The 26,949-nt window shown below is 39.6% G+C and overlaps 1 protein-coding gene across 1 annotated transcript in view; it reads left to right on the plus strand.

Moving 5' to 3' along the window:
* Positions 1 to 5,435: 5,435 nt before the first annotated feature.
* The window catches only part of FAR2 (fatty acyl-CoA reductase 2), a 124,340-nt gene continuing 102,826 nt past the window's right edge, over positions 5,436 to 26,949 (plus strand). Inside the window, exon 1 of the mRNA XM_081058786.1 lies at positions 5,436 to 5,816. The gene's annotated coding sequence lies outside the window, so the exon portion shown is untranslated. The remainder of the gene's footprint in view (positions 5,817 to 26,949) is intronic.

Raw genomic sequence — 26,949 nt, forward strand, 5'->3', positions numbered from 1 at the left:
GGAATGGACCATAGTCACCCAAACCATCAAACATCTACAAGAATGACCCCACTGGTCTTCTTCCACCAAAACCTACATTAAATCTTCGTGGATAATGGAGAAAAACTATACTTCCTGTAACCACAGCAAAAAGAGGATCAAAAGTTATATTAATATTAGACCCAATTTCTTGATTTTATCAGCTATTATGCAATAATCTGGGCCCCAAATTTTATCTATATTCTATTTGACTAAGCCTCTTCTTTGAGCCAGGTTCAAAGCCTGCTAACCATCCTTCCTCCTAATCTTTCCCTCTGTCCCTTCTACCACTTCCCAGTTTTCAGTATAATGTTGAAAATGTTATATCTTAATGTCTAGTGTCTCCCCTTTGCCCTTTCACTTATACAATCTAAGAGTGGTATTACAACCAAGCAAGAGGGTCCCCTCTCTAAGATCTGCCTTCTGGAGGGTTCCACATCACACACACACACACACACACACACACACACACACACACACACACACACCTTACACAATGCATGAGTGTTTGTCATTGGGAACCCAGCATTCATTAGTGGCACAATTAGATGCACAATCCTAAATGACCACTCTCATGATTAATACCATTCAGCTACCAGAAAGCGCTGTCTCTCTTGCCATTCATCCTCAAAACAATGTGACCACATCTGAATGCCACAGAGGTTCGGGGTTGTGCCTTTGCTAGTGTCAGAAGGATACTGTTTTGGAGTGTGAGGAGGATTTGAGTGGCAGAACTTAGCTAACAGCAAAGGCAAAATAACTGACATCAAATCCTGCTTCTCAAATACTATGTATGAATGCAATAAACTGTGTAATAGTGTCTTTTCTTAGTAGTGCTGAAAGTCAAATGTCTGGTTTCTCTTTGTGTTCCAATTTCTGATTCCAAATTAGTGCAGTATTTGCAAGAGTTGCTTTTCACAACTCATGAACATTTTGCCTTAGTAAATAATCCACTGTTCAATCTGTATATATGTAAATCTCAATGTAGTACTGTGAAGCGTGTTACCAACTTTTTTTTTTCTTTTCTAACATTGGTAACTAGAGGAACACTGAACAGTAGAATTGAGAATAATTTCATTTGTATTAGTTTATTCTTTTTAATGCCTACATAGTAGTAAATAGAGAGGATATGCCTTTAGTTAATTCAGCTGTAACCCTACTACATTCTTGTTAACAAGATTCTCAAAAGAATTCTCAAGAGTATTCTCAAAAGACTCTTGATGTTGATGACACAAGTTTTAAGAAACCACCAGCTCAGGAAATACTACACTTGGAATCAGGAAATATGATTTTAGCTTTAATTTATTTACACTTTCCCAATTGTGAATGAAGAAGTTATATAACTTTTAAAGACCTGCATATCTCCATAAGGAAAAGACAAGAAAAACAATTGTAAACGTCCCTAACTAGCTGCTTCATAAAAAGGCCATATAATGGAAAACCATCTTCCTTATTCAAAAGTAACTCTTCAATAAAGTAGGAACCAACACTCTGCTACTGCCAATGCTACCATCTAGCATCTAAGTAAGTGATAAGCTAGGCACAATTCTAAGATGGCCCCCAAGATCAGTGCACTCTATTGTATACGTTCTGTAGAACCCTTTCTCTTTGAAGGAGTGAAACTGTGCCTATGATGGGTTTCATTACTGTGATCTTGTTGTGTGATGAAAGTGAAAGCTCCAAATCAGTTGATTTTGAATTAATCAAAAGGGAATGTATCCTAGGGGGTCCTCACGTAACTGAGTTGCAGCCCTTAAAGGGGGTCCGAGATTTGAAGAGACAGGTATTTCTTCTGCTTGCTTTAAAGAAACAAACACCCATGCTGTGAGAGAGCACATGGTTAGACCAAAGATTGGCCTCTAGGAGTTGGAAGCAAACCCTCACCAACAGCCAGTAAGAAAATGAGGCCTTCAGCCCTGTAACTATAAGGAACTAAATCCTGCCAACAACCAATGAGGAGCTTGGAAGTGGGCCCCGAGCCACTGATGAGATCAGAGCCTGGGCTGACGTTATTTCAGCTATGTGAGATGTGAGCAAAGAACCCAGTTATGCCATGTCCAGAGGACTATCCTACAGAACTTTGAGATAAGATATGGGCACTGTTTAAAACACCAAGTTTATGGTCATTGGTTATGCAGCAACAGAAAACTAATACAGTAGTAACCTCAGACAAAACGCAAAGTCCAGTCTTCACCATTGTAAAGTAAGATAGTGGGCTCAAAGGACTAGTTTCTAGTTAGAACACCATATTTTTATGATTCTACTATAGATCAAAATCAATCCTCTGTTACCATGATACTATTGGTCAATAGAAACAGTATTTGTTTAACAGATAGTATTGGGGAATGATAGCATCCTTTTGGAACACTGGGTTTATTCACAATCTCCAACTTTAGCATGTCATTAGAATGATCTGACATATTATTTTAGGTCTGGCACATTTTGTAAGTATTTTTGCATATTAATTAAAAACTTCCAGGCAGATTTCCAAAGAAACATTTATTTTATGGGATTGAATAAAATGGTAAGTCATTGAGCAACAGTGAGGGAGGGAAGACTTTGAAAGTAGAGGTCAGTTATTGTAATCATCTATTTCTCAACATTGACTTTGAGCAACGATGACTTTGAGATAAAGCCCTGGAGACTGCCCTCTAATCAAACCTGTGTAGAACTGAATTCGTATTAAGAGGAGCTATATGTACACCATGTGCAAAGATCCAGAACAATAGGACCTGTTCCACAGGATCGGAACCCTTTGCAGTTTTAACTGCATTTGCCCCTATTGGAGAATTTACTTTGTAAGATGATGAAATTTTTAGCGTGTTCTCTGCCCTCTCAGAAGCACATGAGAATTTTGAGCGAACTCTATTAAAATACACACTTGAAATGATCTTCAACCATATAGCTCTCTTTCAAGAAAAACTTTAAAAGGTAAATACATAGAATGCCACCCCAAACAAATGGCCTGTATTAGTTTCCTAGGTCTGCTTTAATAAATTGCTGGATGCTTTAAACAATTCTCACAGTTCTGGAGGCTAGAAGTCTGAAAGGAAAACGAGGGCCATACTCACTGTGGAGGTTCTAGGGGAAGATCCTGCCTTCTCTCCCCCAGCTTAGGCATTCCTTATCTTCCTTTTTCCTTTTTTTTTTCTTTTTTTCTTTTTCTTGCCACGTACTCCAATCTCTGCCTTGTCTTCACATCACCTTGTCCAATGCATGTGCCTCAAATCTACCTCTGCCTTTCTCTTATAAAGGCACTTGCCGTTGAATTGAGGTCCCACCTGGATATTCCAGAATGATCTCCTCCCAAGATCTTTAATATCATTACATTTGCAGAGACCCTTTTAGCTGCATGAGGTAACATTCATAGGTTCCAGAGATTTGCACCAGGACATATTTTTGGGAACCACCGTTCAACCATTGCCCTTTTTGTTGTTATTATCTGTTAGGGGTTGAAGTCTGCCACCCCCACCCCCACCACCACCACCAAATTCATGTGTTGAAGTCCTAACACTAAGTATCTCAGTATGTGACCTCATTTGGAAATAAAGTTGTGGCAGACGTAATAAATTCAGATGACGTTATTAGAATCAGCCCTAATCCAATATGACTGGTATCCTTATAAAAAAGGGAAATTTGGACTTGGACACAGACACTCACAAAGCAAGGACACCATGTGAAGATGCAGGCAAAGATTGGGGTTATGCTTCTACAAACCAAGAAAAGCCAGAGATTACCAGCAAACCCACCTGAAGGGAGGCATGAAACAGATTCTCCCTCTCAGCCCTCAAAAGGAAGGAACCCTGCTGACAATTCCATCTAACTTCTAGGCTTCAGAACTGTGAGAAAATAAATTTCTGTTTAAGCCACCCAGTCTATGTACTTGGATATGGCAGCCCTGGCAAACTAATACATAATCCATACATAAATATCATTTTAATGGTGATAACCTAATATGATTTTATAATCTATAATAATGTTGCATTTTATTTCTTAACATTCCACTGAAAGTATATGTTTTATTTTCTACTTTATTAATAATACTGTAGTAAACCTGCGACTTTGTCCACGTGGCATTTCTCGTTTTGTGGGCTATTTCCTTTGGATACATTCTAAGAAATAGGAATCCTTTACCAAAAAGTTCAGAACAGGATTTTTTTTTTTTTAAATGAGCGACTAAATAGTTATGTCTTTAAAATGTGTTGCTAAGTTGCTTTACAAAGGTTTGTAACAACTGACCTTCTTTCTACCTGCTGTGTGATGGGTGATTTCAACACTTTCTCACTAACATTTGACAGTATCTTTTCAAGTACTGTCATACATGTTTTGAGAACACATTCAGGTGTATTCTTGAGTTGGAGGAGGGATAACAAAGAGTATGTTTATTTGATCCTAACTTTTCCAATCGCTGTTGATTTCAGGAAGTCACCAAAGGAAATTAGCCACAGTGTCTTTAGGCTACACTTTCCTTAATACATTTAATTGAAGAGAGTCCAGTAGAAGAGAATTTAAAATGGGTGTAAATTTTTTTAATGCAAGAAATAGCTCATTTCATTAATTCTAACCTTCATGACTTTAATTTTATGTGTTTATCTGTATGTCGATTGTTGTAATGAGGGGAATGAAGACAGTTTATAGGGCAATATTTCTTTCTGGATTTTCTTAACATAGCATACTTATTTGGGAATTTACCTTCCACCGTGTCCAAGGAATGAGGTTGGGCATTGGCCAGTTTTCATCACATCCTTGCTAAGGTCTATGGTAGCTCCACTCATGAGACTGTCCATCCCTCTAAAAGTCTTCTCTGATGATAGGTCCAGTTTTTCCTTTTAAAATGTAACAATGACCAAACCAAATTCCCCGCAAAAACGTCTCTTTTTTCCCCCACAATCTGGAGAAGGGCTGCTGAGCAAAAAGCTAGCCCGCATCTGATGTTTTCCAATCTCCCATTCACCTGCCCACTCCTACCTGCGCCCTACGCAGACGGTGCCTGATTTTTGACCGCCAAACCTGGATATAATTAAACCGCGCCTCCAGCCCGTCCTGGATTTTTAAAAGGACACTGCGCTGGGGGAAGGGGGAGGGGGTCATTGCGGGGCAACTCGGCAGAGTTTGGAGCAGATACAAGAGCCTCCCTCCCACGGGGTGTGCAGAACCAACAAGCCGAGTACACTCGGAGTGTTGGCTGCCTTTTCTGCTAGGATGGTTGGGGAAAGATGTGTCCTCCTAGCGTCCCGACCAGAGTCTCTGACCCTTTGTGTGTCTGTCTGTCTGTCGTCTTTCTCTATCTTCCTCCCTCCATCCTCTCTCTTTCTCTTTCCAGGCGTGGGAGTTCTTTTCCAGACCAGAGAGGGGCGCCTTTCAAGTTCCCTCTCCCCTCACCCACCGGTTAAAAGAATGGGGAAAAAAATAAAACAGGAGTAACAGCGTGGATCTGCTCGACGCTGAATGAATGGAGACTTGGGCTGGGCCTGCGCGCGCGGTCGTCCTGCCCTAGACGCGGTGCCCCGCGGCTCGTAGGATGTCCGCCAGCCCCTCGCCGTCCTCCCGCCCCGGGTGGAGGCTGCCGCCGGCTCCGCGCCCGACGCCGAGGCCGCGGTGGCCGCGGGGAAGGTCGGGGGGAGGGTGGTTTCCTCCCGCCCCACACCCAGTCTCGGAGCCGGATATATAGAGTGGCACGTTCTGGAGCCGAAAGACGAGAGCAGTTTCCTAGTGGCTGGAGTACTTCCCGTAGCCTCGGGGAAGGACCGGGATAGAGAGCAGCGCTAGGTGAACCCCACCCCGAGCCGGAGAAGCAGGTATTCCAGGGTCCGCCGCCCAGCCGCTCACAGAGCCCACGCCTCGGAAGGCAGAGTGCGGGCTGGGGTGGCCGGGGAGGGAGGGCTTGGCAGGGTTGGCGGGAGGGCGGGTCCCCGCTGGGCGCGAGGCAGGGTGGGCGAGAGGCCGGGCGGGAACAGAGGAGCGTTTTCCGAGGATGTGCAGGTTGGCGGTGGCCCCGCCGCCTCCCGCGGTCAGCCGGCGGTTTGGGCGCGTTGGGCGCCGGCAGAGCCCGCCAAGGTGGCGCGCGCAGAGGCGGGAACGGCTGCGTGTGGGCCAGGCCCGCAAGGGTTAACCTCGGGGACAGCGCCAGGGCAGTGGGGGACCCAGGAGGAGAGGCGCCCGCCCAGGTCTGGGCCAGGCGTCCTTGTCCCTGGGGCTATTCCTAGAGAGAGCGCGTGAACTCCGGGGCCACGTGTGGCGCGGTGCCTTTCTCGGTTGCCCTCCCTGCGCTTCCCGCTTCCCGCTTCCCGCTTCCCGACCCCAGAATCGCGGCCTCGTACGGCGCTAGCCCCAGCCTGGGATGCGCGCGTCTGGACCCTTGCAATGGGACCTGGCCAGTACCCAGCCCCAGGCTAATAGCCAGGGACGGTAGGGCGGGGTCTGTTCCCATTGAAAGTTTTCTACCGCTTCCTGTGGCCTGGGCATAGTGAGAGTAGGGGAGCAAGTACCAGAAGACTCCGATTGGAATAGACGGCTTGCGGGAAGGCGAGTTAGAATCCCTGCAGGTCAATTCCATTCCATTAAAAGAATTAATGACCAACAGAATCCTAGAAACCATAGGGAGGAGTCCCAACTGCCAGTCTCCTATTCTTTCACCTTTCCGATGGGTAGAATTATGAACACTTATTCTAACGTGGATGAGTTACCTGCTGTGAGCAACCAAGGTTCTCGCTGGATCTGCAAGAGCTTTGGCAGCAGGTTGAATCATATGGTGCCCCAAGGTGCCATGAGCAAGAACAGAGGGGGCACAGCGGTTTGATGGCGAAAAAAAATGAATTGTGCTTTTCTATTTGTGAGAACCTGCATCAATTGAAGTTTGACACTGTGCAGATGGAAATTTGAGAATTACTCTGGTTTCTCTCTATATCCCCATTTCTGTGAGCTGGCGATTTGGCTGAGGAGCATATTTAGTCTAAAAGGGGACTAAATACAATTTTAAGGCAACCTTTCAAACTTCAGGAGCAGGCTTTTCAGCAAAATCCACATTTAGGGATATTTGTGTGTGACACATCTAGGTGACCAGGGGCCTTTACAAGCCTGTCTCAAGTGTTGCAACATTTCATCTGTAGTATTTCTCAAGATGCAGGTCTTTGGGGTACTCTTTTCCTTTCTCTGAGGCCATCTTCTGTGCCTACTTTATTAAATTCCTAACTTACTTCTAACCTTGAGTTATAATTATCTATAAAATAGATATAAATTACCATGAGTTGGTAAATCTTACAGTGAGACATTTTCTCCTTTACTCAAAAGAGGGAATGCGACATCTAATTACAGAAGTGGGAGAACCTCCCTTTAAGTGGGTGAAAATAAAGTAGACCATTTTGGTGTATTACTTTGGGTTTTATAAAGAATGTGATCATCCTGAACAACTCAGTGTTTGCTTTCCTGTCTTCTCAAGACGTATTCTTGAGTGTATTTCTTTCTGGCAACATCTGGGCAGCCTTAAGTCTTTGTTTTTATATTCATTCACAACAGTCTCCTGAAGGATCATGCACAGTGGACATGAACAGCTGGTCCCTCCCAATCTATTCTGACATTGTGGATTCTGTGAGAATACTTATTACTCTTGAAGAGCCATTCTTCACACATTATTGTGTTAACAGACCACTTTAAGAATCTGACAAAAGCTATGAAATACGAGAAACAAACATATGCACATTAACCCAGAATTCTGCCTACAATTTCAGGAGTTCACAGTCTCTTTGATACCCAACCACTCAAATGTTAGCCATCCAGAGGCCCCAGGCAGGCCCGGCGTCATGGAAGCTCAAACTGTGCAGTCACTCAGGGCTCTATACTTAGATGGGCCCCATGTTCGCTTTAATGTTCTGCTGTCACTTTCAGCTGTTTTAATAACTTTCCAACAAGGAGCTCCCAATTTTCATTGTACACTAGACCCTGCAAATTCTATAGCCAGTCCTGACCCTGTTTAGAACTTATTGAATAACAGTGTTGTCTCATACCCTTCTACATTTCAGGTGGATTCACCTGGAAGTTAGCTACTGCATACTTATGCCATTAAGCCCTCTATGGCCACTTTCCTCATTGATAAAATAAAGACAACAGACGATAACCTCCACTCTGTTATCTTAAAAGGTTGCTGTGATGTAGTAATTGAGGCAGGTAAAACGAGGTAGTAATTGTGAAAATGTCTGCTTACCCTGAACAGTTTTTTGCTAAAAAAAAAGGTATTGTTACAGGCTGGAATTTTCTACTCCATTTTCCAGAAGTAGATTGAGGAAGGTTGTTTCAGTACAATAAAAGGGTTGCAGGTTGTTTATAACCCTTATGTGTTGTAGGGGGAAAAAGTAGCTAAGATATCCAGTATTTTTAATATTCATTAAAAAATTATTATGTGGACAACATTGAAAGTGACAACTCAAAGTACAAAATAACTTGGATTCCAAAAATACTCCCTGAATTAAGTTGATGTTTGGATCTAATTCATTCAAAATTTGAACAATGAGAAACTGAGTCAATAATTGAAAAAATTTAGGAGGTAATCCTGTTTGCTTCATTTATGTTTTAAAAAACCCATATTTTCAAAATCTTGAACAAGTTATTCTTTTATGTATTCTAGCAATATAAAGCACACCTAGTCCCTTACCTAGTTGTCTTCAAGTCCTGTGACACTGCGGGAGGAACTGAGAAACTTTGGGCAAGTCCTCTGTCCCCACACTCCTCCCTTAATTACTTCTCTCTGACCTCAGAACTCATTTTATACCAGCTTTCATTCCTAGCATGATGGCAACACACTGAGAAGGGCTGAGGAAGAAAATAGAGCAAAAGAAAATCGGTCAAACTCCCACATTAAGGTCTTATCAAATGGGGGCTAAAGGCGATAGATGGCTATTCCTTCTTTCATGCAACTACCCTGTTCAGTCATGCTGTACACTTCAGGAAATGAAGTACAGGTCCTGTACTTGATAAACTCATGGCATCATTGGCAAGACAGCACACGTAAAGATAAGGCGTTAGTTAACAATAGCAGATAAGTTGTTACAAGGCAATATAAGATTCAGCACAAAATGACGTACAGAAAATAAGTGCAATGAGTTCCCAAGAAGAGAATAAAATAAACTGAAACGGTTACTGAAGCTTTAGAGGAGAGTTACATGAGATAGCCCTTAAAGTTCTACTCCTGATAAAGATGAATGAATGAGTCTTCTGGGTGATCAGTGCGACAAAAATGAAAATCTGGATTTTCTGGGGCTAAAGTTTCATGTAAAGAAAAGGCAGGAAATGAAACTGTAAGAAAACTTTCCACCGGCTAGCTTCATTCATGTGAAAAATAATTATTAAGCCCATTTTGTGGCCAGACACAGTGCCAATTTTACAGTATTGAGTTTTGAATAAAGCAGATGTGCTCCCTATTCTTTTGGAACTTACAGATGTTAAAAAAAAAAACACATAACACAAGTTGTTGAAAGTAGTATGGAGAAGAACAGGGTGGTATGAAGAAAAAAAAGAACAGAAGGAGTGGCTCTGACTTGGTGCTCTGGGAAGGTCTCTGTGACAAAGAAAGATTTAAATTGATTTTGAAAGAGGCAGAGGGGTCAACTTGGCAAAAAAAAAAAGAAAAAGTACAGTGCAAAAAGTAGTCTGGGCAAAGGAAATAGTAAATGGGCAGGCTGTAAGGAGTTAGAAAGGCTGGAAGAGCTGAAGGGACAGAAAGAAGGCACATGTGCCTGGAGTTTGGTGAGGGATTTGCTGAGAGGTTAGATATGAGTGTGAGAAGGTGGGTAGGAACCTGGTCGTGCAAAACTTCACAGACCTTGATAAACATCTTGAATGTTATTTTAGTGGAAAGCCATTGAAGACTTTGAAGCCAGAGACTATCTGATATATATTTTAAGGAGATCTTTCTGACTCCAATAAAAGAATGGACTAGAGGGATAAAGGACTAAATGTAGGAAACCAGTTAGGAAAGAGTGCCGGTGACTACTGACGGGGAAGATATAGAGAAGAGAATAGAAGAGATACATTTTGAAAGTAGAATTGATAGAACTTGGTGATCGAGTGGATATGAGAGGTGGATAAGGTGGAAAGAAGTATGAGAATAAATTCCTTCAATAGATACTGCTGAATGTTTATAATTCCAAACTAAAGGCTTCCATGCATATGATTTAGAATTGCCATAAGAACTGAAAAACGAATGAAAACTGCTAACCCTAGTTAGTACGTTTGGAAAGTATGATAGGCTGTTGGGTAGAGCTGAGAGAGAGGAGGAAGGAGGCTTTTGCTCTTCATACTATCATTTGGACTGTTGGAACTATTTTTAAACCATGCATGCATTTTATATTTTTTAAAGATTACCACCACAACAAATATGGCTCCTGTTTTTCTCGCTTGAGCACATGGATAGAATATGGGCTCTAATTTCCTAAAATGACAAAAACCAGGAAAGAAAGGCCTGATCCTCACCAAAATGATGGTTCTAAAACATAACTCCCTCTCCTGCACAAAAGCTTTCCATTCTTCCCCCTTGACTATATCAGTGTTTCCCAAAATGTAGTATGTGGATCATTAGTTCCTTGGAATATTAATAATAGTTAAGAGAAGGGAAAAAAAAGGTTTCCTTATCATATAAGCTTGAGAAACACGTGATTTAACCTAGTTAAGCAGTTTTATTGCAGGAATCCTCAGAGCATTTAATATATTAATGCACATTAAGAATCATCAAGAAAGAAGAGACATTTTATGCTGCATTTCCTAAACTTTTTTTACCTTGAAATGCTTTTTTGGCAGAACATCTAACAGAGTCAGCATTCAGCATAACACACTTTGGGAAATGCTGCCCTATATTAATAGATTAAACCTTTTAACATCTACCGCTCTCTATTAACCATCATCTCCTCTCATGTCTTTTTATGCTTCTTGGAAGAAAGCAGGAGACCGGAATCAACTCTGTTAATAGGCTTTAGGTTGATGGTGGAAATAATTCTGCTCTATGGATAAGAGATAAAGAGATATTCACAAGCAAGAGCTGCAGTCTGATTAAAAACTTTTTTTTTTTTTAAGTTCTACTTTTTTGGCAAGGTTATGCAGGATCTCTGTGAGGTACTTACCTTCTGTCAAGTCTTAATTTTTTATCCCTAATCTTTACAGTCCAGCAAAAACATTTTCAAACTGCAGTTGACAGTATGTGTGCCTTGTGGCTTTTGTACATACTATTATCCTGTTTTTAAGGCATTTTAACTTCCCAGGTTGCTCCAGAGTGGCCCCAAAACATTGAGGCACACACTTAAGGGGAGGAAGAGAAAGCAAAGCCTGTGAATCTGTGTACAGAAGGCAAAGCCTGTGAATCTGTGTACAAAAGGCAGAAATATGGCCTCTCCTATCTACTTATTTGTCCTTCCACCTCAGCTGAGGAGTTGTTGGGTCAGTAACATTCGCTGGTGAATAACAGGATGATCACAGGAGGCAAGAATAATATTTCCTGAGCCAAGCAATGAGAAAAAGTCATTGTGAAAATGCTCCTCGTTTTAGAAAAATAGTGCTTTATTTATCATAGGTCAGTGAGAGGACACATTCCACAAAAGTCAACACAAAACCCAGGTATTCTTAAGGAAAGGAAAGTTGGAAATTAGGAAAACCATTAAACTACGTGTCTGGTGCCAACATATTTGAAATCACTTTAAGTACTTCATTGGCAGAGTTAGATATGCCAATGTACAATATTGTCAAGAAACCGGAGGAATCTTCCCAACTGTGTGTAACTAACTATTCAATGTGCGTGCATGTATTGAAAGTTTTTGCTCATTACTTTCAAAAAAGGATATCTAATACTAAAAGATATGTGGGTAGTAGAAGCATAGTTTTATCTAGTGATAAAATCATCTTGAAGATAGACAGTATTCATTTAATAAAAATAGAGCCACTTACCTAAAACAAGAGAAATTGTCTACTTAATTCCACCTGAAATATAAATGTAAATAAGTGATAAACGCTAATGAAATCAACTTCATATCAGTTTGTTTTTTTGTTTGTTTCTATTACACAATAACTGTTGTCTTATTCTGAATTGAATCTCATTTCTATTGTGCTTTGTTTGTATAAGACCTCCATGATGAGTATATAACCTAAAAGCCGGACACTTGTTTTCTTACCAAAAGGCTTTGAGAGCATGAAAAGCCACTTGCAAAACTGTTCTCAAGAGTGCAGGAATCTTTGATGGTTTCAAAGAGTTAATTTCTTTCATCCACATGAGCAGTTTCCTTCTTTCTCAGCATGTTGTACTTGTCAAAACTCTCTCCTTCCTAGAATTGCTTCTTCCTTCTTTTCCTCCTACTGTTTTGGTCTAGTTCTTCCTGAAGCAGTGGTTATGCAATTGCTGTGGTGTGCATGCTGATCATAGAATTGCCCTTTAGGTAAATTAGGTCTCAGTTTCTTTTAGGACACAGTGAAACTTGCTCAAATTAGACTTCCCTGAACTCTTAGATGTACTATATGTTGGCACGTATCGCACCAACTTATCTACTATATAGTGGTGACTGCAAATAGCTTTGCCTTAATCAGGTATATCTAAATTGTAGAATGACTGAGTGCCTTATCTATGTTTCATCTAGTTTCCTCATTTATAGAAAAGAAAAGCCACTCCCAAAGATATAAAGTAACTTATCACACATCTATTTAATAGATGAGTGTAGACTAGTATCCAGATCTTATTACTGCAAATCCCGTGACCATCCCATTTGTTCATTCTTTCTTCATTCATTCAGTCATATGATTTATTGAGTGTCTGTCATGTGCCAGACAGGGTATTTAGCTCTGCAAATATAATGGTGAACAAGTTACATAGTACCTGCCCTTAAGCTTTAGTGCCCCCTAATCTTTGAGCAATGTTTAACCAGTCACAACTTAGGAGTTTGTGAATTTTTTTTTAAGATGCTTAATGTAAAAATCTAAAATACTCATACATTTTTATGTCCCCTTCTTCCCCTTCCTAACCAGCCCCAGTCAATGATTTAGCTTCCCAAAGCCTTGAGCAGTTAACACTAATAAAGATATGATGAGAAATGGAATTAAAATAAATATTAAAATGTCCGCAGGGAAGGGAATGAACATTCTTCACAGGGAAACAATGTTTTCCTTTATTCTTTGCAAATCCTGAGGATTGATTAGCCTGTGCTCCCATCCTCTCAGTTACGCACTCTTTCCCCAAACCTGGCTATGGAGTGGGTTCCATCCTCAGGTTTCCCCTTTCCTTTCTGCCCCTAAAGATAGACTTGCAATCTCTTTGTGTTTTAAGTAATTAATTGCTAATCACTGGAAAAAGAGATAGGGGAAGAGCAAAAATAACCAATGTAGGAAAGTTACAAAGTGTCCAGGATACCTTTGAGTCTTGCCATAGGGTCAGTAGTTAATTGCTGACTTCTGAGATGACAAGTGGAAACCCTGTTGTCTTTAGCCATTCATCTTTATTTCTAGAAGAGAAATCAAAAAACCAATCCTCTGCCTTCAAAGACCTTACCTATATTCTTAAATCTGGATGAGTATGGGCATTTGTCTGGTGAGAGGATGTATAGCTTTCAGCAGATTCTCAGAGAGGTCATGGTGGAAACAAGATGAGGACCTTTGAGAACAATCAAGTGGACCATTTTACCTCTTTGAAATACTCCAGGCCCAGGCCACTGCCAGAGCAGGAAAGATCCCTTCTAAAGGTTCCTCACAGAGATCATAGAACTGTTTGGGCTGTTTTCATGTTCCATCATCAGGGTGTCACGTGATTTAGAGCATTACAGTGTTCCAAAACAGGGGCAGCTTGGTGAATGCTAGGTGGGGGTGGGGGTGGGGTCACTGGTGTATAGGACCCTTTAACATCACCTGCTATCTGGCTGGGTACCCATAAGAAATTAGTTAGCCTTTTGGTTTTCCCAACGTATTAGTTTGCTTGGACTGCTGTAAAAAACCACCACAAACTGAGTGGTTTCAATAACAGAACTTTATTGTTTTACTAATCTGGAGACTAGAAATCCCAAATCAAGATGTCAGCAGGATTGGTTCCCTCTGAAGGCTGTGAGGGAAAGAGCTGTTCCAGGCCTCTCTTCTTGGCTTGTAGATGGTCATCTTCTCCCTGTGTCTTTAAATCTTCTTCCCTCTGCATGTCTATGTCTGTGTCCAAATTCCCTTTTTTTATAAGGACACTAGTCATATTGAATCAAGGGCACCCAACTCCAGTATGACCTCATCTTCACTAGTTACATCTACAATAACTTATTTCCAAATAAGGTCACATTCTAAGATACTGTGCTTTAGGACTTCAATATGAGTTGGGAGGAAGGAGGTGGCACAATTCAATCCCTAACACCCAGGAAACTAATGTTTGACCTGATGCTTGACTCCTCTACACCACAATTCAATTTGGTGATGAAACTATGCCTACAAAGGACTTTTGTGTTACTCAAATAAGCAACCAGAAACAACAACAAAAACAAACAAACAAACAAAAAAGAATGAAACAAACAAAAACACACAGAACTGAAAAAACAAAACAAATGTTATATACATTTTAGGTATGAATTAATAATGAACATAAGTAATGACTATTGCCTTCACCAAGTGTTTCTTCTCCACGTGACTTTTATTACTTTTATGAGGATAATTTACATGTTGAAAAGTGAATATATCATGAATGTAATAAGTTGAATACATTCAAGCATCTCTCAAATTCCAGTTTCTAGATAAAAAAAAAAAAAACACATTATGGGTACTCCATAAATCCTGTTACCTTCATGCTCCCATCCAGTCACTACCTATTGCCCCTGTAAGTAACCACTATCCTGACTTCTAAGTCATAGATTTGCTAGATTCAAACATAGATTCGCTTTGCCAGTTTTGGGGAGTTTATATAAAGGAAATCATATAATATGCATTATTTTGTGCCTGGCTTCTTTACTCAACATTATGTTTGTGAGATTTATCCAAATTGTGTGAATTGGTAGATTATTTATTCTCGTTGCTGTACAGTACTCCATACTGTGAATAGGCAGCATTTAATTCCTTTTGATTTAAATTAATTCCAATTGATTTAATCCAGCATTCAATGGGGTTCTTAAGGATAGTGCTATCAAGAACACCCTATGAATGTCTTTTGTTGAACATATGTATACATTTCTGTTGTGTAATACCTAGGCATGGAATTGCTTTATAGAGAGAGCATTAATGAAATCCGCCAAAGCGTTTCCAAAGTGGTTGTACAATTTATACTCCTGGTAGCAGTCGTCAAGAGAGCCCCTTGTTCCCTATCCTTATCAGCACTTCTTGCTTCCTGTCCTTATTTTTGCCACTTTGGTGGGAGAGTAGTTGTATGACGTAGTGATTTTGTTTGTATTTCTTTGGTGACTGACAATATTGAGCACCTTTTCACGTTTTGTATATTTGGTCATTTGTATAGCTTCTCTTGAGAAGTTCCCAAGCCTTTGTCCATTTGTCTATTGTCTTTTTTATGATTTGTGCGTATACTTCATATGATATGATTTCTTTGTTGGATATGTATATATTGTGCATGTCTTCTCCCATGCTGTGGCTTTGTGTTTTACTCTCAATATTTTTCTTTTGATGAATATAATAGTTTGATTTATTAGTATTATTCTTCTGTGATGAGTGCTTTTTGCCTATTCACAGATCAAGAAATGTTCTCTTCTAAAGAGTTACTTGTTTTGTTTTTCATACTAAGATCTGTCCATCTGGAATAAATATTTTTATATGTTGTGAGAAATAAAAATGCAGTTTTCCATTTGGATATCCAATTGACTCAGCACGATTTATTATAATTCTACATATGAGCAGCCTGAACACCTCAGTTGGAACTCATGAATTTAAGCACAAAGTCATTTAAGACACATCGCACTGTAACGGCTTCTGGAGTCCATTGTCACTATGAAAACTCGAGAACCCTCAATGTTAAGATCAAAGTACTTATTTGACCTGCTTATAGGGACCTAATTTCTGATCTAATTTTAGGTAAAATTAAATAAATTAGTTTATTTTACACTAAAAAGTCAAAGTGTAAAATTTAAAACAAATGGGTCTGAGCTACAGTGAATATGGATGAAAAAAAATTTGTGATAATAGTGTGATAAGTTCATGACCAAACATTTGGGGAACAGTAATCAAAAGGCTTATCATTGGTTATTAAGAAGGAAGATAAATTAAGGGCTTAACCTTTCTCCAATGAACTAAACGTCTCACTAGTTTCTCCAGCTCACTTTAAGATGAAAAAACAGCTCGAAAAAAGAGAAATTGAAAGCAGGAAGATGAGTCAGGTCCCCATCCATTCTTTCATGCATTCATTCAACAAATGTTTAGTTAGTGATTACTGTCACTCATTGTGTCAAATCCTCTGATTATTAAGAATGGTAAAACAGTCACTGCTCTTAAAGTGTTTAAAATTCTATGGCGAGAACAGACAAATAAGTCATCAATTACATACAATGTGATATTGAATAGGGACTCTGAGAGACTGGCAGATCAGACATTCAACTCGGCCCAAAGTGAGGGGAGAACTGGGAACTGTTTCCCAAGGGAGTTAAGTTTGAGTTTTGCCCACTGAACGGTAGGATGGGACAAAGGGTATATGGCTGGGTAGTGTAGGTCATGGCCTCTGGAACTAGTCTACAAGCTGTTATGACCTGAGGTAAATCACTTTAAATTCTGTGGCCTTAGATTACCATTTGTAAAATGGGGTTTGCAATAGTAAACACCATAGACTTGTGCTGATTCATGATTCATGTTAACTATTTAGAAGAATGATTGACACAGAATAATTGTCCAATGAGTAGAGCTATTATCACCTGGAAGGGTTTGTCCTGAAGCTCTGGAGAAGCAAAGAGGTATTATCTACAGATTTAGTCCAGTGTGAGAACTGAAGTAGAGAGAAAAGAGCACACCAGAAGTCAGGATTATAGACTCTTGTCTGATTCTGCTACCTGCCCGCTCAGTGACCATACCTGCATTATAAAAATGACTAGATTGCCTTTTCGCAATGGGTGTGCCATCAGAACACAGGTGTTGTGAAAACCACCGCTAAATCTAAGCCAGAGTGGGATAAGAAAGACTCATATCAACATCGTCATCATTGGATGTGTAGATTTGGGCAAGTCAGCCACTACTGGCAATCTGATCTACAAATGTGATGGGACCAAAAAATGAATCATTAAAAAATTTGAGAAGGAGGCTGTTGAGATGGGAAAGGGCTCCCTCAAGTATGTCTGGGTCTTGGATAAACTGCAAGCTGCATGGGAGTATGATACTATCATTGATAGCTCCCTGTGGAAATTTTTGACCAGCAAGCATTTCGTGACCATCATTGATGCCCCAGGACACAGAGATTTTATAAAAAACATGATTACAGGCATATCTCAGGCTGACTGTACTGCTCTGTATGTTGCTTCTGGTGTTGGTGAATTTGGAGCAGGTATCTCTAAGAATGGACAGACCCATGAGCATGCCCTGGCTTACACACTAGATGTAAAATACCTTATTGTTGGTGTCAACAAAGTGGATTCCACTGACCCACCCTGAAGGCAGAAGACAGATGAAGAAATTGTTAAGGGAAGTCAGACCCTACATTAAGGAAACTGGCTACAACTCTGACACAGTTGCATTTGTGCCAATTTTGGTTGGAACGGTGACAACATGCTAGAGTCAAGTGCTGACATGCCTTGGTTCAAGGGATAGAAAGTCACCAATAAATATGGCAGTGCCAGTGGAACCACACTGTTTGAAGCTTTGGATTGCATCTTGCCACCAAGTCATCCAACTGACAAGCCCTTGCATCTGCGCCTCCAGGATGTCTACAAAATTGGTGGTATTGGTACTCTGACTGCGGGCTGAGTGGAGACTGGTGTTATTAAACACAGCATGGTAGTCATTTTTGCTCCAGTCAATGTTACAACTGAAGTAAATTCTGTTGAGATGCACCATGAAGCTGTGAGTAAAACTTTTCCTGGGGACAATGTGGGCTTCAATGTCAAGAACATGTCTGTCAAACATGTCCGTTATGGCAATGTGGCCGCTGACAGCGAAAATGACCCACCAATGGATGTAGCTGGCTTCACTGCTCAGATGATTATCCTGAACCATGCAGGCCAAATCAGTGCCAGAAACGCTCCTGTGCTGCACATCACACAGCTTACATTGCTTGCAAATTTACTAACCTGAAGGAGAAGATTGATCTTCACTCTGGGAAAAAGCTGGAAGACGGCCCAAAGATTTTGAAATGTAGTAATGCTGCCATCATTGATATAGTTCCTGGTAAGCCCATGTGTGTTGAGAGCTTCTCTGACAATCCTCCTCTGGGCCATTTTGCTGTTCATGACATGAGACAGACATCGAAGCAGTGGACAAGAAGGCAGCTGAGCTGGCCAAGTCACCAAGTCTATGCACAAAGCTCCGAAGGCTAAAAGAATGTTACCCCCCATACCTGCCACCCCCGTCTTAATCAATGGTGCAAAAATAGTCTCAGAACTGTTTGTGTCAATTGACCATTTATAGTTAGTAGTAAAAGACTGTTAATGATTAGAATGCATCATGAAGCTTTCAGAAGGAAAAGAGAATGGACTATTTGGGCTTTTTTGTGAAGCAATTATTAAGTTAGTTTTTAAAGTCAGTACTTTTTAATGGAAACAACTTGACCAGAAATCTGTCAGAGAATTTTGAGACCCATTAAAACAAAGTTTAATGAGAAAATAAAAAAGGAAAAATGACTAGATTATCTCTCAAGTTCCTTGCAGCTCTCATGTCCTATGATTCTGCAGCTCCTGCTGAGATAGACTTAATAAATACTATTTGGATTCTGGTAGTAGAGAAATAAAAAGAGAAATCAAATTTGATTTTGAGATTTCCAGCTGAGTGACTGGGTGAGCAGTGGTATCATTTTAGAAGGTGTAGGCAAGTCCAGAAGAGATGGGTGTGTGTGAAGACTGGGAATGATGGAGCACAGGTTCATGGACAGAATTTTTAAATCGGAAGAAACCATTTCTGTTGTTGTAATTCAATGTGGTAGACAGGAGGTATATTTCAGTAGTTAATAACGACCATAGAAATGGGAGACTCATTGCCTGGGCCCAGGCTTGACACTTTCCAGCAAATTACTTAAGTGTGCATCTAGTTAAGTTTTTTCTGTAAAATTCAGACAGAATGCAGACCGAACCATGCACAGTTGCCATTTGTAAGTCGAAATGGTTGAGTTGGCAATTTTACATGGTTCAACCTAGTAACAGACACTTTTTCTTTTTCCTTCCTTTTTTCTTTTTTTTCAGGGAGGGTGGCAACCTTGACGTTAATAGCAACGTACTCTAACCAACTGAGCTAACTGGCCACCCAGACACTTTTTAAGGGGTTGTACTGAGAAGTAAATGAGTTCATATGTGTCACATTCTAAGAATAGCACTTGACATAAAATAAGGTTTCCTTTATTATTAAGGTTATTTGGACTGTTCATAATCTATTGCACCTAGTTTAATTTGCGAAGAACAATTAGGCATTGCATAGTATATCCATTTAGGGCTCCTTCCCATCCTCACATTCAGGCAGGCATGAGGTGACGAGGAAATTATTTTGTAAGGGTACAGTTGTGTTGCACTTGCAGTGCTGGCTCCCATTGTCATTTTGCTTGTTTCCAGTGATTCCATTGAGATAGGCAGTGGTTTTTACTCAGGGAAATTTAACATCAAAGTTTCTGGAATGAAGCTAGCTTCTTCTATCTCTTCTTTTCTCCTCAAACCCTCACCCTCCCTCTCCTGACCAGTCCTTGGCGTCAGGGGTCCTAATTTCCACCTTCCTCAGCGTGTAACGTTGTTACTGGCCATCTACTATGAGACCTCTTGGCATTCCAGACACCAGGCTGGCTGGCCTGAACTTCAGGGAGAGTGAAAAGAGCAGGGGACATATAAGAGCGGTCCTGGGTGTAGGCCCAGAAAAGGGGAGAACTGAGGAGAGTGAAAGGAGCCCCAGCCAGCCCTAAGCCAAGAGCTGGGGAGTGGAACAGAGACACAGGATATTGAGGAACCATGCTCTGACTGCAGAACTTCAGCCACAGATTAGTGTGTTTGTATGATAAGGATCCAGTTGTGCATGAACAAAGATGGAGAGCTGTTAGAGAAGCAGCAAAAAGAAGGGAAAACTAAAAACGTGAGTTTCCTGAGTAAAAGCAGGACTAGTTGCAGTTCCTTGCAAAACTGTTTACTGGCCGTTGCCTAGTGTCACCCATATGTTAACCATGACTCATTGTTGGGTTGAATAGTTGGGTTTCCGTTCTTTTTGGTGTGTTTTGAAGAACCAAAGTTCTTACTACTAGTTGGTGAATTAGCCAAACATTTTCTCTTTGTACTGAGATTTTTGTGTCTTGTTTAAAGAGAGCCTTCCCTGTCTGCTGCACTTTTTAAGTAATTAGTTGGGGAACAACTCCCTCAGTTAGACTATCATTTCAGACTCCAGTTTGCAACGGTTGACTTCCTTTTGTTGGTGTCAACGCAGTGACAAAATTCACACAAAGGAAGGAAATATCCTAATAGTGATATGCAGGGTACTAAATCATGGCTGATTAAAATCACCCTTACTATTTACTGAGTGTTTAACAAGTGCAAGGTCCTATGCAGACACTTTAAAAATATGTATCACACCAATCCTGAGCATTATACATTTTACAGATAAGAACACCAAGGCCCACAAATTTCAAAATACGGTCATCAGGCAAGCATCAAAATAAAGATATAATCGTTATTGAAGCATACCTTCAGTTAAGAGAAGTTTTCCAACCAAAAAACTTAGTTTGAAAATGCTTTTGATATTGACACACTCCCATTGTTTGTATATAGTAGGCACGTTTGGATTAAGTAGCATCATATTTTTCAGAAAATCAACAATAAGAAAATGATTCTATATTCATGTTTAATGGGCAATGTGACAGGAACAGAATCGTGGGTTTATTTTTACTACCAAGAGACAGTGTGAAAAATAATTGTACCAATAGGTAAATACTTGAAGCCTATGAATGGAAATTGGCTGTTGAAAATAAAGTCTCCTTGCAAATTCGGTACCATTGAGCTCCTCAAGTTCTAATATTCTAATAAGCGGTGGTTAAGGGAAAAACAAAAAAACAAAAGAAAAACATAGAACAGGGAGTTACGAGGTGTACAATACATGTGTCCTAGATGTTGTTATGTAGGAAAAGCAGGAAGCAAATGAACTCCTGCTGAAAAGCCTCTTTTTCATTACCTGGAGAAGTTAGAAGACTTCAAATTCTTTTATCAAAATTTAAGTCTTGGCTCTGTCACTGGGATGGGCCTTTGCCAAATCACTAGCTGTCTGTTCTTCAGTTTCCACATCTGTGGATAATAACATCTACACTATTTACCTCCCATGACTGTTGTGAGAAAATACTGAAATGTGCACATGAAATGCTTTCAGAACTGTGAACAAAAAGTGTAAGCTATTACAAGAGTTGGTAATGTTAATAGTAAGTAGTGTTAACAGCATACAAGACTAATAATTCTGTGTGTGTATAGGTTCTAACATCTATGTATGTATATGATTTTGTACACAAGTAATGATAATAATACTTTCCATTTAAATTACATTTTACACTCCTTGGAGGACATTTATAGACATTGTTTTGTACAAGCCTCAGAAAGACCTGTGAGATGGGCCAGGTGTTGTCCTGCCTTTCCATGTTGCTAACACAGATCTCTGCTTTCTCCCCCAGAGAAAGCCTCTCCTTTTCTGCAACTTCTGTCAGTCATTGTTTCTGTAACCTTTCACCCCTAGATCATTCTATGATATTTGTCAACGATGGAACTCACATATATCCATTCCTTGACAACTTCTGAGTGCATCCTTAAGTTCAACATTCATCTGAACGAGCACACAGCACTCTGCCTTGACCTCATCTGCCTTGACCTCACATCTTCCTCAGCTTTCAGTGCAAGCACAACAGCACCCTATTTTTAGAACCTACTTCCAAGGCCAATCCTTGGCGTCAGCAGACTCCTCCAGACTGCAACATCTGAAATCCCTAAATCTAATAGTTGACACTTGGACAGTGACATTCTTTGCTTTCAGATCTCTCATTTTCTTTCTCTCACTAAAACGACTCTTCAATTCAGCAAGCCCTCCCATCATTTGCCTCCTCATCACCCAACCCAGGTCCATTGCTTTAACTAAACCTTTGCCAGATTCCTCTACCCCCTAACTTTTCCATTTGTTTCTCCTAAATCCACTGTTCATACCCCCAAATTTGGGTCTTGCGGACAATCCATATTCCCTCCTCCAACCACAGGCAGTCAGGTCTTGCTGGGGACCACCAGGTAAGTATTTGTATGAAATAGGGGTCGTACAAATCCATCTTTAACCTTAGCAGGACACTCCGCTACTTTCAGTCTCTTTGCTGGTTTCTGGTCTATTTTTCTTCCTATCTAGAGCAGTGGTTACAAATATTTACACATTTTCCCGAGTACCTTCCTTTAATTGCAACTCTTTAATAAAATATGATGTTGCCTCATACTCCTTACTGAGAAATAACCAAAGATCTATCTCAGGTTCTGTTCCCACTACAAATTTATCTACCTCCCACCCACTCTTACCTCTTTTCATCCTTTTTAGAGGATTAAAATGACCTTCCTGTATTCAGGGCTGACCACTTTATCTTTTCTACTAATTTTATTCCCTTTGAAATTCTTCAGAACCTTGGTTCCACTTATTTTCAGTCTATCGTTCTTTTCTAATTCCTCTCACTCTGCATATGCTCAAACATCCCAGGTCACCAACAAATGAACTTCCCTCCACTCCCATATTTTTATTATTATTATTAGTAGTAGTAGTTTAAGGTATACAAAACAATGTAATAGACATTTATACCCCTCACAAGGTGATAACCCCCTCCCCCAATCTACTACCCCTCTGACATTGCATACAGCCATTACATTTCCACTGCCTCTATTCCTTATGCTGTACTCCAATTCCTGTATATATATATATATATATATATATATATTTGTTTATATATATATATATATATAATTATAGTTGACATTCATTATTATTCAGCTTCAGCTTCAGGTGTACAATGCAGTGATCAGGCATCTACACCGTCCCTGAAGTGGTCTCCCTAATAAGACAAGTGTTCATCAGATACCCAACTAAATCTTTACAACATTATTGATTATATTCCCCAAACTGTCTTTCATATCCCTGTGGCAATTTTGTGTTTACCAATTGTGCTGTCTAATCCCCTCACCCTCTTCCCTCATCCCCACCCTCCTCCCATCTAGCACCCCTCAGTTTTTCTCTATATCTCTGAGACTGTCTGATTAGCCTGTTCATTTATTCTATTCTTTAGATTCCACATATAAGTGAGATCATATGGTATTTGTCTTTCTCTATCTGACTTATTTCACTTAGCATAATGTTCTCTAGGTCCATCCATATCGTTGCAAATGGTAAGATTTCCTTCTTCTTTATGGCCGAGTAATGCTCTATTATATAAATGTACCACCGTTTCTTGATCCAGTCATCTACCAATGGGCATTCCGATTGTTTCCTTGTCTTGACTATTGTGAATAGCACTGCAATAAACATAGGGGTGCATAAATTTTTTCAAACTGGTGTGTTGGATTTTTTGGGATAAATACCTAGGAGTGGAATTGCTGGGTCATAAGGTAATTCTATTTCCAGTTTTTTGAGATACCTCCATACTGATTCCATAGTGGCTGCACCAATCTGCAACCTCACCAGCAATGCACAAGGGATCACTTTTCTCCACATTCTCGCCAGCACTTGTTGTTTGTTGATTTATTGATGATAGCCATTTTGACTGGGGTGAGGTGGTATCTCATTGTGGCTTTTATTTGCATTTCTCTATTAATTACTGAGGTTGAGCATTTTTTTCATGTCTGTTTGCCATCGGTATGTCCTCTTTAGAAAAATGTCTCTTCATGTCCTCTGCCCATTTTTAAATTGAGTTGTTTTGGCTTTTTGGTGTTGAGTTGAATGAATTTTTTAAAATGTCCATATTGCCTAAGGCAATATACAGATTCAGTGCAATTCCTATCAAACTACCAAGGACATTTTTCACAGAAATAGAACATAGAATCCTAAAATTTATGTGAAACCATAAAAGACCCTGGATGGCCTTGACAATGTTGAGATATAAGGACAAAGTGGGAGGTATCTTGATACCTGACATCAAATTATACTACAAGTCTACAATAATCAAAACAGCACAGTACTGGCATAAAAACAAACAAATAGATCAGTAGAATGGAATAGAGAGCCCAGAAATAAATCCATGCCTATATAGTCATTTAATCTATAACAATGGAAGCAAGAATTTACATTGGGGTAAAGACAGTCTATTCAATAAATGGTGCTGGGAAACCTGGACAGACACATGCAAAAAAAATGAAGCTGGACCACCTCCTTACACCATATACAAGAATAAACTCAAAATGGATTAAAGACTTAAATGTAAGATCTGAAAACATAAAACTCCTAGAAGAAAATATAGGAAGAAAGTTTGCAGACATTACCCACAGTAATATTTTTACTGATATATCCCCTTGGGCAAGGGAAGTAAGAGAAAAAACAAACTTAAAGGATTACGTCAAGCTAAAAAGTTTTTTCACAGCAAAAAAAAAAAAAGTTTTTAATGATATATCTGATAACGGGTTAATATCCAAAATTTTTTTAAAAATTCTTGATGAGTCTGGCTAAAGGTTTGTTGATTTTATCTTCTCGAAAAACCAGCTCTTGGCTTCATTGACCTTTTGTATTTCTATTTTTATTTCTATTTCATTTATTTCCACTCTGATTTTTATTATCTCCTTTCTTGTACTCCCTTTGGGCTTATTTTGCTTTTCTTCTTCCAGATCCCTTAAGTGTAAGGATAAACTGTTGATTTGTGATTTTTCTTGTTTCTTTAGGCAGGCCTGCCCTGCTGTGAATTTCCCTCTTAGGACTGCTTTTGCTGCATCCCATAGATTTTGGGTTGTCATGTTTTCATTTTTGTTTGTCTTGAGATATCTTTTGATTTCTTCCTTGATCTCATTGATGACCCATTCATTATTTAGTAACATGTTATTCAGCCTCCATGTATTTGTGTGTCTTCCAGTTTTTTTCTTGTAATTTATTTCTAATTTCATAGCACTGTGGTCAGAGAAGACATTAGATATGATTTCAATTTTCTTAAATTTATTGAGACTTGTTTTGTGGCCTAACATGTGGTCTATCTTGGAAAATGTTCCATATGTGCTTGAAAAGAATGTGTATCCTGCAGCTTTGGGGTGAAATGATCTGAAAATGTCGATTAAATCCAAGTGCTCCAATGTATCATTTAAGGATGTTGTTTCCATATTGATTTTCTGTCTGGAAGACCTGTCCCTTGTTGTCAGAGATGTATTGAAGTCCCCAACTATGATAGTGTTATTGGTGATCTCTGCCTTTATGTCAGTCAATATCTGTTTTATATATTTAGGTGCTCCTATGTTGGGTGCATAAATGTTTACTAGGGTTATGTCCGCTTGTTGGATCAATCCCTTTATTATTATGTAGTGCCCATCTTTGTCTTTCAATATATTCTTCATTTTAAAGTCTATTTTGTTAGATACAAGTATTGCTACGCCAGCTTTTTTCTTATTTCCATTTGCATGAAATATCTTACTCCAACCCTTCACTTTCAGCCTGTGTGTGTCTTTTGATCTGAAGTGAATCTCTTGTATACAGCATATGCAAGTGTATTGTTTTCTTATCCACTCAGCCACTCTGTCTTTTGATTGGAATATTTAATCCATTTACATTTAAAGTGATTATTGATAGGTACATAGTTATTGCCATGTTGTTGTTTGTATTTCTTGTCTTCATTAGTCAGATGTTTTCATCTTTCATCTGTTTACAGAAGCACTTTTAACATTTCCTGCATTGCCAGCTTGGTGGTAATGAGTTCCTTTAGCTTATTCTTTTCTGAGAAGCTCTTTATCTCTCCTTCAATTTTAAATGATAGCCTTGCTGGATAAAGCAATCTAGGTTGTAGGCCTTTGTTTTTCATCACTTTGAACACCTCCTGCCACTCTCTTCTAGCCTGCAAAGTTTCTATAGAAAAATCATTTGATAGTCTTATAGGAGTTCCCTTGTATGTAAACTGCTGTCTTTCTCTTGCTTCTTTTAGTACTCTCTCTTTCTCTTTAACCTTTTCCATTTTAACTATAATGAGTCTTGGTGTGGGCCTGTTTGGGTTCATCTTGGTTGGAACTTTCTGCACTTCCTGGAATTGTATGTCAATTTCCTTCACCAGGTTAGGGAAGTTTTTGGTGATTATTAGTTCAAATATGTTCTCAATCCCTTGCTCCCTCTTTTCACCTTCTGGTATTCCTATGATGTGCATGTTGTTGTGCTTGATGTTATCCCACAGGTCTCTTAAACCATTTTCTTTGTGTTTTATTCTTTTTCCTTTTTGTTGTTCCACTTGGATGATCTCTGCTAATTGTCTTCTAAATTGCTGATTTGATCCTCTGCCTCATCTAACCTGCTGGTAATTCCTTCAAGTGTGTTCTTTATTTCAGTTATTGTATTCTTTAGTTCTAGTTGGTTGTTCTTTATGATTTCTCTATCCTTCTTTATTTTGTCACTAAGCTCCTTAAACATCATCAGTGTTCTAAACTCTGTCTCTGATAAGCTGGTTATCTCTATATCATTTGGTTGCAATTGTGGAGGTTTCTTCTGTTCTTTTATTTGGGACATGTTTCTTTGTTTCCCCATTCTGGCTGACTCTCTGTGTTTGCTTTGATGTATTAGGTAGATCCCCTAGGGTTCTCAGTCTTTGCTGGGTAGTCTTATGTAGTATGTGTCCTTTATATTTGACTTGCACATCCCTTTTCTCCTGTGTGTGTGTGCTCC

Source organism: Rhinolophus hipposideros, assembly GCF_964194185.1.
Source record: "Rhinolophus hipposideros genome assembly, chromosome: 9".
In the NCBI taxonomy this organism is placed as follows: domain Eukaryota; kingdom Metazoa; phylum Chordata; class Mammalia; order Chiroptera; family Rhinolophidae; genus Rhinolophus; species Rhinolophus hipposideros.